At 39.7% G+C, this 18,998-nt stretch overlaps 2 long non-coding RNA genes across 2 annotated transcripts in view; one reads left to right on the plus strand and one right to left on the minus strand.

Moving 5' to 3' along the window:
• The window catches only part of LOC309535129, a 48,286-nt gene extending 36,567 nt beyond the window's left edge, over positions 1-11,719 (minus strand). The window contains exon 1 of the long non-coding RNA XR_014221025.1: positions 11,501-11,719. This is a non-coding gene — a long non-coding RNA (uncharacterized lncRNA). The remainder of the gene's footprint in view (positions 1-11,500) is intronic.
• The window catches only part of LOC309535004, a 654,277-nt gene that overhangs the window by 323,728 nt on the left and 311,551 nt on the right, over positions 1-18,998 (plus strand). The window lies entirely within an intron of this gene.

Genomic DNA, 18,998 nt, shown 5'->3' on the forward strand with positions numbered 1-18,998 from the left:
GAGTATGAATAGCCTTCAAAGCCATGATGAACTTATTCAGCAGTACTCCACTGGTTAGTCAATTCATGCAGAACAGCAGAGGTGCACAGACTTGAATCTTGCGGATCAACCAACCAGAGATACACACTTGCCATTAAAAAATCGTTAGCCCAGGAATTTGTTTTGAGTATACGAAAACTGAACCTAGCTCACTGTCCTTCCACACACATATCTGTTCCAGATACCACACAGAGAGATCCTTCTTTATTTCAGAAGTATAATTTAATGGAAATTTATTTTGTTGTTGCCATTCTTAAAAAACTGAGTCTCAGAAATCTTTGCTGATCTACATCAAATCACTGAGAGCTGCCTCCTGGCCACTCTAAACTATTTAAATAATAATTTCCCATTCTTTCTTTTTTTTAAAGAAAGAACTGAATTTTCAATATTGGTTTCCGAGAAATGACTCAAGTGACTCAAGCCTGTCTATCCTCCTGAACACCTTCAGTAAGTTTCTGGAAATAAATTTAAACGAGGATTTAAGTCCAGGAAAGGCTTTTTCCATGAGTCTTTCCTCCCCTTCCATGCATACCCAGTGTATAATGATGCATTTAATTAATGTTAAATGTGCATAGAATTCTCCGGGCAACCAACCATATGATAACCACATTAACACCAGATGAGGTCAACATATTTATTGTCACTGTAATGAATACCAAAGCAAATAAAAATTGTTGAGTTGTCACAAGAAAGTGATTGCATACTATAGTGCAGCATCATAACTAAAACAAGGGCGAAAAATCTGCTCACTTACTTCCTAACTGCGGGTATGATCCTGCCAACATGCAGCAGTCTTAAGCCCCATTTATTTCAACCTGCTTAAATCCCTCCCCGCTGAAATTAATGGGACTTAAAAGTGCCTGACTTTGGATGGATTGTGCACAGTCCCTTTTTAAAAAACAAAACAAAACACAAAATCCTTCGGATGAAAAGGGAAAGCGCACCAGTTAACAACATCCACATTATCCATTATTTTGACCCAAGGAAACACCTAAGCAAATAACTGGGAAGTGTCCCCTGGCAATCCATCAATTTTGTACAGTCAAAGACTCTTAGAAAAAAGCTGTATTAAACCAAACGTATTAATAAAACTAAAAAGGCATTTCAAATAGTGCTGAAAGACAGAGTCACATTAAGTCAGAAGGGAGCCAAGAACAGAAGTCCTATGCCCAACATTCCTTGCATCGCCTGAAGCAAACTTTTCCAAGAGTCAAATGCTTGCATTTTCCTTGTTAAGGAATGCCCCTGAACTAAGCTTTTCCTGGGGAGAGAGAGAGAGAGGGAGAGAGAACGAGAGAGCAAGAGCCCTTATTGAAAAGATTATCTTTGCCATTAATAATCCCCATGTAACCGTTCCTTATTAGTAAACCTCATGGCAAAACCTGACATATTTACTGCTTGTAGTAAACTTTATGTATCTGCAACAATATTCATAATCAAGAGCCGGTGACCACAGCAAATCGTTCGAGCCTTGCAAATGATCAAGTGAAAGCTAAATTGTACTGAAAAGACCAGCGTCCTGACAAGTCTGAAACCTTTTCCACACACCAGAAAAAGAGACCTTTTTCCTAAGATGAAAAAAGTATGTTGGAAGGACTGGAAACATAAGAATACATATATATATATTTTATCCCCCCCCCCAAAAAAAAGAGAAAAACCCACCCTGATATCACAGGCTGAGCTGAGACAGAAACCTGATCTTTGTACATGAATGGGCAACATTTGGGTCTGTTTTATGTGAATTGCTCCAAGCTGTTTTGGTTAGAAATGTATAGATTTTAAGGTAAGGCAAACCATATTGGCAGTCTAAGTCATATACACTTTTGGAACACAGTCCCCCCGTTCCTTTTCATCTACCAAAGGTAGGGTCTGATACTTTGCTTTCTTTCCTGGGTAAGTTCATTGTCTTTTAAGATGGAGCTGCAAGAGGGACGAGGCATATTGTTCATTTTGGTCATCTTTTCCGCACTGTAGGTTGTATGTAATTTTCTCTCTGATTTCTTTCATTTGTTAAAAAGATCAAGTGACAATGATTTTGTTTTTATGGTGGTGTTTATGGTTTCCTCTCCCCCCGCCTTTTAAAGCTAACTTAATAATTTGATGGCTTTTTCTCTGACTAGTGAATAATCATGTGGGGGAAGATCACTATTCAAAATAACATTTGCAGGGAAGACAAGGGAGTCTAATACACCATCTGTTTCGCTTGCCTTTTGATCTGAACCGATCAAGACATCGGTGCAATTGAAATAATAATTAAATGCAATTCATGGCATTTTTAATTTTTAATTTAGGGATAGAGTACAATTCTTTAAAAGCTGACTAAAATTTGGGTATTTTCAGGGCCATTTATCTTTAAATGAGATTGTGGAATTAAAAATACAATGTATGAAAAAATATGTAAATAGAACGGTTTACAAGGCACAGAGTGGCTGCCCATTCTCATTGCTAATAGGAGCAAGGGTTCAAGATTCAAATAGTTAGTGTTTAACCACCAAGACAAATATTTGGCTTTCTTTCGTGTGGCCCATTTTGCTGATTAAAAATTGGCAACAATGAAGAATACGTGTTACTTGTCATCTAATTAACCCTCTGCTCATGCACACAAAAAACCTCACACTTGATATAATTAAAAATAATAACATTCTAAGTATATACACTAAGATACTATCCATCAACATAAATTTATGCTGGTGCTTATGTATTATCACTTATTAATCATGCATTCTTGTTTGCCAGTTTTGTGTGGGAGCATCTGAGTAGTTGCATATTTTACTTATGGTTTGGATATAAATACGTGCATGCATATCTATTGCTTTGCATTGAAGTCTACATAAATAATTGTGAAAATTCACATACTGTTTTGCATTTTATTGTTCATCTTTTTCCTCTTTTGATTTTTATGTAGGTCAGAGTAATTTACACCTTATATTAAAACCAATGTTTTTATGTTGTTATCATTCCTCTCACTTTATTTGGTATTCCTATTTTTGTTTCTCTGCTGTCTATTTTTTATGTTTTGTCCATTTTTAACAATGAAAGAGCCTTTATCGATGTCTTTTCTCTATGTATGCAAAGCATTCATGTCTTGGTGCCCAAAATCTTGTAGCTAGTATGATCAAAATTAGTCTCTGAGCAGTGTGAATTCCACATGTTTTAAAAAAAGTAATTATTTGCTCTCCCTACTAAGGAGAATAACTTTTGCCACTTTCCTGCTTTAAAAATATAATTTAATGATTTTGAGTTTGAAATAGTGGATTTCTTTGGAAGTTGTAATATATGTTTTGAAGATGCAAATGTAAGCTTGATTCAGGCATCATTAGTACATAGAACACAAAGAAGTTTAATTCGTCATAATATTTTTAGGAGTATAAATTTGTTGTCATTGCACAAGCTTGTTTGTACGTGTAGTTAACACAGCCTTAAGACAGGTTATTAAACTGCTAGTGTTGGCTTCTAGGAAGGAAAAGAAAGCTTTTATATCCAAGCCTAAGGACAAAGGGGGTTCTTAATAATAAGCAAAGGGAAAATTGTAAAATGTTTTCTTTAAATTAAAAATCAAATTGAATTGTTTTAATGAATATCCAAAGTCAGGAGAGTAACTTCAGCTTTGGCTTCACTACGACTCTAAGAAAATTTACTTTGTGGTTTCCCTTGTGAGATCAAAAGAATCTAATTAACTTTTCTAGAAGGTAAACAAACTTGTAACTTGAAATATCCCCCTGAATTATCAGGGCAGTAGAGTCAGGGCCTCTGTGTGTTGTGTCTTTTGCTTTTTTATTTCGTAGACATTTTCCATATTGTGCAGGAAAAAAGAAAGAAACCCTTTTTTTCTTGCTTGCTTGCTTTTTTCTTTGCTTTTTTCTGTGGCGGGGGGACATGAGAGGTGAGCTCTATTCTAGGTTGTGGCTGCTTAATCCCAATGGAATATTTAGATGCAATAGCTGCAAAACTGCTAAGCTGAAACCATTTGGAATATTAATAGAGTATTGTTCTCTTAAGATGGATTTGTTCTCCTAAATCAACTTTAAGTCGAGTCTCTTTAGGATAGAAATGTGCAACAGGGAGTGTGGGAAAGTTGGATCTTCAGATGCAGATGATGGGGAGGGCAGATGAGATAAGGGACTTCTCTATGAACCCCAGGTGCTGAACAACTTGGTGGTTTGCTTTGGGTTTTTTTGATGAAGAAGGGGGAGTCAAGCAGCAGTTCTCTGTATTCTTTCTAGCCAACTAAAAGTCATCCAAAGAAGGAAAGCTGGAGGATGGACTGGAATTGAACACAGTAAGCCTGAAACTTGCACACATTTAACTTGTGTGCATTCAGCCTTAGGTGCGCGGCAAAAATTGTAAATAAATAAATGGGGGCAGAAAGAGGGGGTCTGGGGAAAATGACTTTGGCAATCCCGCCTGCTGTTGAACCCAATGGGTTTTGACTATACACGGTTTTGGCTTTAGGTGAGATTCCTGGAATGTAACTTCTGCATAAATTGTGGGCTTACTGTATAATTCCCCCCAATACCATTCCACGTTTTCAGTAGTTTCACATCAGCTACGCATATGTTTCCTGGTTCCATGGATGATTCAGTGTGCAGATTGTGTGGGCCGTCCTAGTATTCGAAGCCCTTATTCTTCCAAAGACTTTCAAACATTCACAAAAATGAGAGGCAGTCATGGGTTTAGCCATGAAACAACAGCTGATGGGAACTGTGTGAATCACCTCCATGTTCTCTGTATCTTTCTGAAGACAGAAGTACGTGCTCTATGCATATGCATGTGGCAAAAGCCAATGGCTACTTGCAGCTTCAGAGGGAGATTTGGAATGGTAACACTGTGGGGGGGGGAGGGAGAGACTTAACCCTTCCCCGCTTGCTGTTTCTCCAGTCCAAGTCGACCCTTCACACCCAGCCATTTCCTCCCCAGTAGAGTTTCATATGAGTCTTTTGAGAGTCAAGTGCACATTTCGTGCTCTGACTGGGATATGGTGAGTGGCTGGAATGGCTTTGACAGGTTACCCAGAGTGATGAAGCAACAGGCAAGGAAACAGGTTAAGCATTCCCTTCCCCTTACTCTCCCACCGCTTCAAATCCTGACGTTGCTTACCCTAGAGAAAATCAGCCCTTCGGGATTTTATTACACATAATCTGTGCACGGTATGTAGTTATGGTTCTGACGTTAAACAAAACAAAACAAAAACCACTCCCATTTTCCTATCTCATAGTTCAGTGGTAGAGTTCAGATGTTGCGCACATAAGATTTCAGGTGGAGCCTGTGACATTTCCAAATAGGTCTTGGGTGGGGTGCCTTTCTGAAACCCTGAAGAGCTGCTGCAAGTCAGTGAATTGAGCTTGATAGACCACCGGCCTGGCTCAATGTATAGCAACTTCCTAGGCCCCTGATAAAATCCTGAATAAAATTAATGCTGGGATCAGGCAGGGCCAATCCTACCATTAAGCAAAATGAGGCAACCACATCAGGCTGCAGATTTGGGCTTTCAGCAGCAAATTATTAATTACTTAAGTTGTAATCCTAACCCAATTTACCTGGAAGTTAGTCCAATTTAATTCAATAGGACTTTTGTCTGGGCAGACATGGTTAGGCTTGTGCTTTTAGTCTGCTATTATGGTATTTTTGCTGCCAGGGAGGGGGAATGTGCCTGTAGGATTGCCCATTTTGTGTGCCAAAAAAAAGTTGACTGGCCTTGGCTATTATGCACCTTGACTTGGCAACGCAGGGAGGGCTATTTTCTGCTCTACCTCAGGCAGCAAAATGTCTAAGAGCAGGATTCAAATAACTGTCAAATTCTCTGCACCTCTATGGGGACTTTAGGCTTGTATTTTTAAAAGCAGTAGTCACCATGCCACATGGCAAACTGCATTTGAAATGGAAAAGACTCCTCAAAACAACTTTGTGACCTAGGATGGGGATCTACTGTTTTGAAAACAACCACTGAGCAGCCTGGTGCACCTGAAATTAAATCTTTTGATCTCAGTCTAAATTTCCTGGCTCAAAAACATAGAAATTTGAGGGGGGAGAATGTCCAGCTCCCAGTGGGTTTCAATGATTTCAATACCAAAGCATTAAAGGTAAAGGTAAAGGGACCCCTGACCGTTAGGTCCAGTCGCGAACAACTCTGGGGTTGCGGCACACATCTTGCTTTAGTGGCCGAGGGAGCCGGAGTACAGCTTCCGGGTCATGTGGCCAGCATGACTAAGCCACTTCTGGCAAACCAGAGCAGAATACAGAAACGCTGTTTACCTTCCCGCCGGAGCATTACTTAAATCCAAATCATTGTGCTCAGAAATGAGCATTGGATTGGTTTGTGAGTGATGTGATTCATTTTTTAACTGTAGTATGTATGTATGTATGTATGTATGTATGTATGTATGTATGTATTTATTTATTTATTTATTTATTTATTTATTTATTTTGTGTACCCTGCCCATCTGGCTGGGTTTCCCCAGCCGCTCTGGGCGGCTTCCAACAAAATAGTAAAATACAGTAGTCCATCAAACATTAAAAGCTTCCCTAAACAGGGCTGCCTTCAGATGTCTTCTAAAAGTCTGGTAGTTGTTGTTCTCTTTGACATCTGGTGGGAGGGTGTTCCACAGGGCGGGCGCCACCACCGAGAAGGCCCTCTGCCTGGTTCCCTGTAGCTTTGCTTCTTGCAGTGAGGGAACCGCCAGAAGGCCCTCGGAGCTGGACCTCAGTGTCCGAGTAGAATGATGGGGGTGGAGACGCTCCTTCAGGTATATTGGAAGAACTGAAAATTGAAATTATAACTTCATGACTTAATTTCAAGATCACTATGGAATAGAAGTTAATATTTAATCTAGGACACCAGGAATTACAAGTGAATCTGGATTTATAGCTTTATGGAAAAGCCAGTGAAGCTGAAGCAGAACTGAGATGCAACCCTCAAAAAAAAATTGGGGGGGGGATGATGATTCACTGGCTTTCCCCAATTAGAGTTTCGGATTTTCTAATGCCCCAAACTTTAGTTTGCAAGATCCCCCTGCCTTAACTATAAAATTTGATAATAGCAGCTTATGCTATCTTTCAGTCTAGTCCTAAAATGAACTGCTGGAATTTAGAAGAGAATTAAATAAGTTTAAAAGTAAAGTGTTTTATTAAAATGATGGTTCTGGACTCTACATAGTTTGTTCCTTAAATCTGCCTGTCAAATATCTTTTAAAATCATCTTCTCCTTTCTGATAGATGGGGTACCCTTTTCAACTAGGGACACAAGTCTTGTTCAGTCACTAGAGGACAGCTGTAGAGGCCTGTTTAATTGGGGTGGGGCATGATTTTCCTGCAGACTGCTAAAATAGCCTGGGTGTGGGCAGCTTGCATTTCTTTAATTAAAATATCTGGAGATCCAGAAAGTGTTTTCTCAGTTATGAAAATGCTGATTCTCAGCATCATAGTATTTCAGTCCTCACCCAGAAGCCATATTTGGGCTTCCCATATATCGGGAGACATTGTTGCTTCCTAAGCATGGCTCCCCATTTCAGAGAATGGCATTTCTGAAGAAGACCATGATGCTCTGCAAAGCTTCACAGAATATTCACATTTACTTCACATTGCCACCTGTGTTGTAATGTTTGACCTCATATTGTTTGACCTAAAGCAGATCAAGTTCAAGAAAGCTTCACATACACGTACAGACCTTTGTGTTATATTTTGAGCATTTCAATTGCCAAATAATGCCACTGACAAATTAGAGGTCAAAACTGCATTGAGAGTGCTCCAGTTATATTATATTTAATCCCCATGATTGTGCTGCTCTCAGCATTACCCTGTGCTGGTCTTCCTGAGGTCTTCTCTTTGACAGGAGCGTTACCAAAATAGAGTTTTCCCCCATCATATTCTTTGCTTTGAAGACATTAGGCAAGATTCCACTTTTCCTCTCTCTCCTCCCTCTGGATGCCCCCCATACCACCTAAATCTTCTGGGGGGGGGGTGTTAGTGAATACCCAGAACAGGTTCATACCCTCCAAGTGTCCCTATTTTCCAGGGATGCCCCTGATTTAGAGAAGCCGTCCTGGTTTCTGATTTGATCCTGGAATGTCCCACTTTTCCTTAGCATGTCCCTATTATCATTGGAGAAATGTCAGAGGGTATGCAGTTATCTGACACACACACCCCAAGCTGCCTGAAGGCAATCCTGTAGAGGGAAGTTTTTTAAATGTTTAATGTTTAATTATGTTTTTATTTATGTAGGAAGCTGCCCAGAGTGGCTGGGACAACCCAGTAAGATGTGTGGGGTATAAATAGTAAAATTATCATTATGGAATGGGACGTCCCTATTTTCATCGGAGAAATGTTGGAGGGTATGCATGTTTAGGGGGTGAGCAGGGGGGGCACACAGGGGAAGGTGAGAGGGGGGAAGTCTAGTTGCTCAAGCAGACATAACTCATGCATAGGTGCACACATACCCTACGCTGGATTCCACCCATTCTTTATTGTGCTTTCATTCTCAACAAAGCCAAAACAGGAGTGTAGCGGATACCAGGTAAATTCAATTTCAGTCATGTCCTATGTGTGCGATCCTAAGCAGTCTTCAATCAAAGTAAATGCCATTGAAATAAGTGACATTTGGTTTCAAATAAATGTGGTTAGGAGTGCAGTGCTTGCTGGTAGTGCATTTGACAACTGTGCACTAAAGCACAAGCACAAACATCTAGGAAAGTAGATACTTGGACAATGTATGTACTTCCCCTCTCTCTTTGTTACAATGGTACTACATGCGTGTTGACTAGGTGGGCGCCACTGTATGCCCACCATGCCTCACAGGGCAGATAGGATAGGCCAGGGACTACTATGGTCGAAGGCACAAAAGTGTACAAACTGTGAGAGATGGGTGTGCTCCAAATATACATCTGCCTCTATTCAAAACCTCTCTCTGGATGCACCCAAAGGTTCCATGATACCTGCATGGTAGAAATGGCATTGCTTCACCGCTATGGTGATAGAACATGGTTGAATGGGTCAACACAGACTGGTTTACTCCATGCAATTTCCAAACACGTGGTTTGATTCTCCAGCAGCAAACACAACACCAAATAGAGCTTACAAGCTCAGTTGTTCCCCCAGCTGACTTCTAAATGGCGATATGGATTTCACAAGGGTGACATTCCCCACATCCTCAGGGGGGAACCTGTTTTTTATTCACACGACGAGGATGAATATGAATACAGGCTTGATTCTGACAAAAATCATGCTGTTCATGAATATCATTGTTCATAAATTGGCCTCGAAGCTTCAGCAGCAAAATAAGAAACCTTGGTGGTAATGGTGAAGATAATGTAATAACAACGATGATGATGGATAAATGTCATAAATATGTTCGGTCTTCATTACACATCCTAAATCCCAAATTAAATGCCTCAAGAACAAAAGTATTACTTAAATCCCAATTTCCTTTATAAATCTCATGAACCTCTCCCTTTTTTCTGGATATCTGCTTTCAAATGCTGCTTCAGTGCCCTTTGCCATAGCATGCATGAAACAGCTGCACTGCGGTCTTAATCAGAAGAACAAAGATCCCATGCAAGCCTCTTACTGGGAATACCCTAGCGGAGCTTTACTAAGTATCAAATCTACTGAGTCAGGAACAGCCATTTGCTTGCATTGGGGAATCATGGGAAGCAAAGCTGTGGGCCTTCTCCTACAGAGCACAGAGCATTTATTCAAACTGGCCAGGCCTAATTTGGTGTTTCGGCTGCTTCCACTTGAAAAATAGTCACTGCTGCTTGACTCAACTGGTGAAGAAACAAGATCTGAGGGGCTGAACAGTGATATAAGCCAAATAAGTCTTTTCGTATTTGCAAATACTACGTTGATTAATTTTAGCTTAGGTAGAACACATAGCTACTGTTTTACTTATTGTCACTCATTAGCTACTCCTTATTCATGTAAGTAGCAGGAAATCAAGGATGCTAGCACTCACTGCATCGTCTTCTGTCTTTGTGTGGCAATTCCCCTCCTGTAGAGAGGTAAATGTGCAAAGCTCCTTGTGTGTGTGCACGCAGAAAGTGTGGTTCTTAATAAAGAAAGGCATAGCAGCTCCTTTTACCATGGAGAGTCAAAAGAAACCTAGATGTGATTATGCAAAACTGATCGCAAGAATTCTAATTTGCTAATGAAAGTTAACTTTCCTCATCATTTTGCTGGCTTTTGATAACCAGAGATACAGTGGTATTAAGGGCTAGGGTTTTAATATTTGTCAGGGTTATTAATTTATTTTATTGGTTTTAACACATTTAACAAATCCTTGGCATAAAGCTGGTTATACACCCTGTAGATAAAAGCACAAAGCTAGATTATGGAGCAGAGTAGTTTTAAAGGGAAATGAACATGCACCCAATGTAATCAAATCTCTGCCATTCACAGACATCCACAGACACACACCTCATGCTAGTCCACTCCTTCTGGGACCATCCTAGATCATGCAATGGGTATTAGAATGAACCTGCAAAAAAGGTACCTTTAAAAACAAAAGTATACAGTTTCATTCATTTCTTGCATTTGGGATTCAGCATCATATACAGATGGGGGGAAAGTTGATTTGGTTCTCACTTAAAGGTGAATCTACTTAATTTGGGCTTTCCAAAACAAAACACAGACCAAAACACAACCATCCTTCACACTTCTCTGAATTTTGCAGTGCTGTTTTCCATCAAAGTTATGAAAACAAGAATGTGTATACTAGGATCAGGTGTGCATTAAAATGCTTTTATTGGAGAAAACAACCTTTAAAATGCATTCTATCTGGGTGAGTTGCTTTGCAGAAATGTGTGTGCAAGGCAAAATCATGTGCAAGCCTTTGCATATTAGAGGAAAGTCACAGATAAATTTTCATTAGGATATAAAAAAAATTGCAAACTGATATGGGACAGTACAGAACTGAAGTTAAAATTGTCATAATGAGAAACATTGGGAGAAACTTAAATAGGCAGATTCAGCCAGGAAAAGCAAGCATCAGTATAGGAGCTTCCAGAGTACAAGCATGAAGTCTGTGACAGCAGAAAGAATCTCAGTTGCTTGTAACAGAAAAAATTACATAGATCACCAGTTGCACCAAGTGTATAACTGACTTAAGAATTTTCACCAGTCATCCATTAAGTAGCTATTGTTACTGATATAACTGTAGCGCTCAGATAAGAAATATAAAAATGTATGTCTCCTGCATCCCAAATCTACAGAACTAGGTGCATCACAACTGGATCGAGCACTACACAATAGGTTAACCTGGAACAAATACAAAATAAAAAAAAATCCTTCCAGTAGCACCTTAGAGACTAACTAAGTTTGTTATTGGTATGAGCTTTCGTGTGCATGCACACTTCTTCAGAATACACACGAAAGCTCATACCAATAACAAACTTAGTTGGTCTCTAAGGTGCTACTGGAAGGAATTTTTTTTATTTTGTTTCGACTACGACAGACCAACATGGCTACCTACCTGTAACTGGAACAAATACGACACCCTGGTTCTTGTTTCAGGATCAATGATAAGAATAAAAAATTTTCATTCCCCAATTTTGTCTCCATGGTATCCAGAATTAAAATGGCCGGCCTACAGATTTAAGATGTGTTTGTTATTTAACTGCTCCAAAACAAAAGGAGCTTTCATGTCTTGTAAGGAAGAACATAGGAAAACAGGGGAAGGTTCAAGCAGGGAGACTCATCAGCAGATGCACTGCACATGGATTTCTGCTTACAAAATGGGGCTTTCTGAGCTCTCCCCTCCCACCCCACCCCCACACACCCGGAATTGAGTTGGAAAGTTGGGACAACCCCCAGAACAGTGTGGGGAAGAAACCAAAATGCTTGCGCTTGCGATCACCATAGAGTGGCACTGAATTCCTCCCATAGGAAACTGCTTTATACAAAATCAGACCTTTGGTCCATCTAACTATTGTTGACACTGAATGGCTACATCGCTTTGGGGTTTCAGACAGGGGACATTCCCAGGCCTACCTGTAGATGTCAGAAACTGCTCCTGGGACCTTCTGCATACAAATCAGATGCTCTGCCAGTGAGCTACAACCCTTCCCAGATGACATAGTTTAAGTGAATGTGATCGTGCGAACATTAGCGCCAACAAAGAAATAATCATTGCCTTAAGATTCTTAAATTTAGATTTATTTATTTATTGCTGGAGTTGTAGACAAATGAATCTTCTTATTGCTCCCTTTTTTAATTTGTACCGTTCAGTCATGTTTGCATTCCATATTAAGTCAGATGACAATGACCATTTTGGAATCAAATTTAATTAGTCCCAGCCAAATCAGTTCCATCTACTACAATATATGAAATGATTCTGGTGAGGTTGCTGAACCAAACTCATGAAGTGCCAAATGCTAGATTCCAATGGCTTCAGTGGGAGCTAAAAGTATTCAACAGCACCTCAGAGAATCAGTTCCAGATTTATGAGTTGCTACTCACACCGGCCTCAAGAACCCTGTTCATAGTTGCTATTAAACTACTTCTTATAGTTAGCATTTGCCCCAGAAAATCTCTCCGTGCCCTTTGCCAACTATACCTGCCATTCAAATGAATGGTGAAGCTGCACTCTGTAAACATTGCTTACTTCATGCAACCTTGGGGGACCAGAGAAACTTCGGGTTCTGTCAAAAGTTGAACAACATGCCTATGGTCCCATTATTCTGTAAAGCCCTGTAAATTGCTTCACACTTGTCTCATTGCTCTGGTAACAATATAGTGCTGCAGGTATATGGTGGTGGGCTGATGTTGCCAAGTGCCAGTGCTACTTCGGTGGAATTAAATTCTTATGTCATAGTTTGGCTGAACAAATGTGGACCAGGCTTTGGTTTCTCATTGGGAACTTTTGAGAGCACTATTTAAATGTGCTGTGGAAGTTATTCTTTCGCGTTCCACAAGCATTTATGAGCCCACTCAACTTTAGCCATGGGCAATCTCACAGTTTCCAGTAGAACTGCTGACATCAATGAAATCGCGCCCATGCCTCCGGGACCCATTTTCACAACCCCTGACTCTATGACAACTGCTGCTGTCTCCTTGAAACCACTGTGTACATGCTGGCTTCCAGATGCAACAACAACAACAAAAGCTATGGCATATTAAGCTTTTAAAATAAGATACAAAGTGTATAATTTATTGCAATGCTCTAAAAAGCAGGATCAAGAATAAGAGTATGGCTGAAATCCAATGCTGCTGTTCTACATGTGGAATGGCTTTTGATCTACAGCAGCCTACGTCAGCCTGGGCCCTCCAGATGTTTTTGACTACAACTCCCATCAGCCTCAGCCTCACAGCCATGTTGTGTGACTGGGACTGATGGGAGTTAAAGTCTAAAATATCTGGAGGGTTTCGGATCAGGAAAGGAGGCACTGACATAAGAGGCACACACACACACACACACACACACACACACCTCCCAATCTTCCACTGTAGCCTCTTCTCTTCTATTAGGAGATGCCTCCACTGGATCAAAAGCTATAACACAGGCATCCCCAAACTCGGCCCTCCAGCTGTTTTGGGACTATAATTCCCATCACCCCTGACCACTGGTCCTGTTAGCTAGGGATGTTGGGAGTTGTAGTCCCAAAACATCTGGAGGGCCAAGTTTGGGGGTGCCTGCTATAACGCAAGAAAATTGGCAGCAGAGGATTCCATTCCTGATTTGCAGATTGCAGTTGCATTGGTCACTGAGTTGAGCACTGCCTTTTTTGTGTTGCATTGGCTCCCTGCCCATAACAAGTTGCTCGTATCTGGGCACCACCATGTGCATGATTTGTGTTTCCTGCACAGAGTGGTGAGATGTTACATTCCACTACAAACCACTACAGAGGCCTAGTATGAATTTGCTTTTGCACATGATGAAAGTATGAGACACAAGCAGGATCTGCTATGAAGGCCTGGCCAGCCCTTTCAGCAGCAAGCATTGTCCATTTCAATCCATTTGAAAATAGATTGAGATTGTTTCAGCGCTAAGACCTCTCATCGTTTGCTTTGGAAAATAAAACTGTAGGAGGTTTTGGTTAACAAGTGCCTGCTACCCTGAGGGAAACTTCAAAGGAAACCATCTATTGAATGATTTGATTAGTCTTCCATGCCATACTCATGTTGGATGACCAAGTTGCACACCAGGACTACTATGAATGAAGACTGTTGGGTTATTGATGCCTTGAATATTCCCTTTGCTAAATATCTGTCACTATTTTTGCCCTGCCTCATTTTCACCATCCTCCCATAAGCAAGCATCACATTAGGTATCTGTGACTCCACTTTTGTATATAGGATTTAGATTCCTAAGCAGCTTGGTTTTAATTTTAACAATACTATAAAGTTCTGGTGTGATTCTCCACGAAGCCCAGCACTTCCTATTGTCTGTGGAGTCTGAATCAGCCCCAGGTCAAAGTAAGAAGCAGGGCAGAGGAGAGAATGAGTACCTCTTAGTAGGTAAAACGGATTGGTCTTGCTCTCTTTGTCTGGGATAGAATGTTGCACTAGGAATGAGGAAGAAATTCAGTTCACATCTAAGGCCAAATTTCTCAAATTCAAACTTTCTGAAACAACATGAGAACTGAAAAACAGCCATCCTTTGAAATGTGCACTTATCCAAAGTTTGTGATGCAGCTCTCCAGCCAATGTTTCCAATAATGCATATATTAGGGGAAAACATGAATAAAAATAAATAAGTGAAAACTGCATGCAAAGATGCATTATATTAGGAGAAAATGCTTGCAAAAATGTGTGCATTAGGAGAAATACACATGAAAATAATGGATTTTCCTGATGGTTGTGGGGGGGGCACAATACAAATTGCTATAGAAATGCAGAGAATTGAATTTAAGATTGGAAAAGTGAGAAACTGAAAGAACCAAAAGTGACAGATCCTTCCATCCTTAGCTGTCATTGTAAAGATGCAAAGTACAAAGCTAGCACTGACAATGTGTTGTGTTGCTTCTTAGCATCCAGATTCCACTAATTACTGAGAAGTGGGATGTGCTCCCAATATTTTTCAAACCTATTTTTGTTGTTGTGCAAGTCCATCTTTGAAGCAGTCCCTCAAAAGTGTTCAAATGTTCTGCTGTTAAATTTATATCAGCATCTGCAAGAGGCTTGTGGCTGCCATTCAGATGAACACCAACATCAAAAGTTCTAATCTGGTTCTGATGACTTTCTTCAAATGCCAAGTTAAACAGGAGTGGGGAGTGTGAATCACCTTGCATTGACCCCCAAATCTATTTAAATATTCCCTTGGCAATCCCCAGGGTAGAGAACAGGACAACACAACAGTGTCTCTAAGCACTTAAGGACAAATTACTAGAGTTGCTTAGTAAGTGAGAAGGAATTGGCCATTCAAATGACTCTTAGGACCTGAATATACTATCCATCCCTCATGCCCTTTTGACATGGGCATAACTTCCTTCACCAGTGGAATTAGTGCTGTGTAAGAGAGATCAGAGTACCGTTCATAGTTTCATACCATCTGGCTAAACAAAAGGAAAGATCATCAGAGACATTATATCTCTCTGATAGCTAGTTGCTGGGAAGCAAAAACAGGAAGGGTTGCTGCCTTCAGCGTGCTGCTTGTAGGCTTCCTGGTGGAATCTGACTGGCTGCTATGAAGAACAAGATTCTGGATTCATTGGACCTTTGGTCTTATCAAGCAGGACTTTTCTGATGTTCATATAATGGTTCCCATTAAACAAACCAATTTTTAAAGAGAGCAAGAGATGCTTGTCAGAGTGTTGCTGGAATAAGGTTCTGATTGTACATGTATAAGTGGGTATAATATTTTAAACCCTCAGATGGATTTAACTCCTGGCTCCCTTTTCCCTCCAGGAAAGAACTAATTGAATTAGGTTTTCCTTTGTATGTTAGCATTAACTGAACTCCTTTTCCCACTTCTAGTTAGAGATAGGTAGGTAGCCGTGTTGGTCTGCCGTAGTCGAAACAAAATAAAAAAATTCCTTCCAGTAGCATCTTAGAGACCAACTAAGTTCGTTATTGGTATGAGCTTTCGTGTGCATGCACACTTCTTCAGGTATCCCCACTCACAAACATACAGCTTTCCCTTTGGAGAGTGACTGATCATTTGGTTCATGGTCAAATATCCCAATCCGTAAATTTCTCCTGAATGATTTTTTTTTTTAGTCGCCAAGAAAAAGAGTGCCAATAAAGGGTGCATACTTCACAGAGCAGAAGCTGATAAATTGCAGAACGATTCACAGCTGCAAAGCATAGCACAGTCATGCAAATCAATGCGAAAGGTTAATATGAAAGGTTAAGGAACTTGAATCTGGCTGATTTATGGCCTCTTGGCTCACTTTTATCCTAACCACGGCTTTGCAACTGCAGTCAGGAGCGGTGGAAAAGAAAAAATTAGTATTAAAGGCATTATCCCCCTAACTATAAAACAAAAACTCCCAAATGGCCAGTGAACTTCAGGAGCATGGCACCTATATAGAAAGGCAAAGTCTTTTCTTCTTAGGACCAAGCTAGTTCTCATTGTTTCTCCAAGTTCTTTTTTCAAAAATCTAGACAGCATTTCACACATTTGGTAATTTCTTTTTTTTTTTTTTTTTTTTTGCATTTTAAAATTTTATTGGTTTCCAACCAATTATACATTTTATCCATGTTACAACATTCTTATCCAATTTTTGACTTCCTTCAACGTTACTGACAATCATTCGTAGTTATCCTTTCTTACACATTCCAATCTTACATATTGCCATTTTCCCTCCCTTCTTTCATTATTTTTTAATAGACAATACTTATTAGGTCTTTACCGTGCCTCTTTAAAACCCACTAGCGTTGTATTTACATCACAGTTATTTTCCAGATAACCCACAAATTTCTCCCAGTCTTGAATAAACTTTTGATCTTTGGTATATCTAATTTTCCCTGTTAACCTGTCAAGTTCTGCATATTCTATCAGTTTTTCTCTCCACTCTTCCACAGTTGGGATTTCCTCCTGCTTCCATCTCTGAGCTAACACAATTCTAGCAGCCGTTACCGCATACTGGAAAAGTTTGCGATCTTTCCTTTCAATATCCTTTCTTACCATACCCAATAGGAAGATTTCTGGTTTTTTAACGAAGGTGTATCTCAACATTTTTTTCATTTCGTTGTAAACCTCCTCCCAAAACCTTTTAACTTTTTTGCATTCCCACCATTGATGATAGAATGTCCCTTCTTTTTGTCCGCACTTCCAACATTTATTGTCTACCTTATACATCTTTGCCAGCTTCACTGGTGTCATATACCACCTGTAAAGCATCTTCATCATGTTTTCTTTCAGTAAGGTACACGCCGTAAATTTTATATTCTCCTTCCATAACCTATTCCAATCTTCCAGTTGGATACTGTACCCAAAGTCCCTTGCCCACTGAACCATCACTGATTTCACTTCTTCATCCTTCGTATTCCATTCCAGCAGTATTTTATACATTTTTGACAGATTTTTATATTCATTGTTTATTATCTCTTTTTGGTATCTAGATTCTTTTTCCTCATAGCCCCTTTCCTTCACCTGTTTTTTAAACATTTCATTGATCTGAAAATAGTGCAGCCAATCGTATGTAAACCCTTTAACTTGGTCGTATGATTTTATTTTCCACTTTCCTCCTTCATTGGTCACCATTTCGTCGTATTTTCCCCACTTTCCTCTCATATTGATTTTCTTTACCCCCATTATCTCTAACGGGGATAACCAGTGGGGGGTTTTTGGTTCTAATATGTTTTTATATCTGTCCCAGACCTCTATTAACGCGCCTCTGAAAACGTGATCACTAAACCCCTTGTGAGCCCTCTTTTTGTCGCACCATAGGTACGCGTGCCACCCGAATCTGTTATTATATCCTTCCAAATCTAGAAGTTCTTTATTTTCCAACTTTACCCACTCTTTCAACCAGCACAAACATGCTGCCTCGTAATACAGTCTCATGTCTGGTAGGGAGAAGCCACCTCTTTCTTTTATTTCAGTCAGTAATTTAAATTTAATTCTGGGCTTCTTCCCTTCCCAGACATATCTCGAGATCATCTTTTGCCAATCTCTAAAATCTTTTGTGCCTTTTATTATGGGTATAGTTTGAAATAAAAATAACAGCTTAGGGAGCACCATCATCTTAACCATTGATATTCGCCCCCAGAATGATAATTTCATTCTGGCCCAGATCTCTAAATCTTTTTTTATTCTGTTCCAGACTGGGGTGTAATTATTTTGATATAAATCAATATTCTTTCCAGAGAGCCATATTCCCAAGTATTTAACCTTTCTAACTACCTCAATCCCTGTTCTTTGCTGCAATACTTCAATCTTATCCTGATCTAGATTTTTAACAATCATTTTTGTTTTCCCTTTGTTCAATTTAAATCCCGCTATTTTACCAAATTTACCCATCTCATCTAAAATCTCCTTTATACTTTCTATCGGCTCTTCCACCGTCAGGACCACATCATCTGCGTAAGCTTTGACTTTATATTCATTGTTACCTAATGTTACCCCTTTAATTTGTTTGTTTTGTCTTATTGCATTTAATAGGGTTTCCAGAATCACTATAAATAACAGTGGCGAGAGTGGGCACCCCTGTCTTGTTCCCTTAGCTATTTTGATGTTTTCAGATATTACATTATTGACTATCAGACTTGCTTTTTGCTCTGTGTAGATTGCCCTTATGCCATTCAAAAATTCCTGGCCCACCTCCATCACCTCTAAATTTTTCATCATAAAATCCCAGACCACATTATCAAACGCTTTCTCCGCGTCTACAAAGATTAGACATGCTGGTTTGTCACACCTGCTGGATAAGAATTCAATGATGTTAACTATATTTCTTGTGTTATCACTTATTTGTCTTCCCGGCAGGAACCCAGCTTGGTCTTTATGTATGATTTTTGATAATATCTTTTTTATTCTTTTAGCTAAAACACCGGCAAAGATTTTATAATCTGTATTTAATAAAGAA

Source organism: Podarcis vaucheri (genome assembly GCF_965113315.1).
Source record: "Podarcis vaucheri genome assembly, chromosome: 1".
In the NCBI taxonomy this organism is placed as follows: Eukaryota; Metazoa; Chordata; class Lepidosauria; order Squamata; family Lacertidae; genus Podarcis; species Podarcis vaucheri.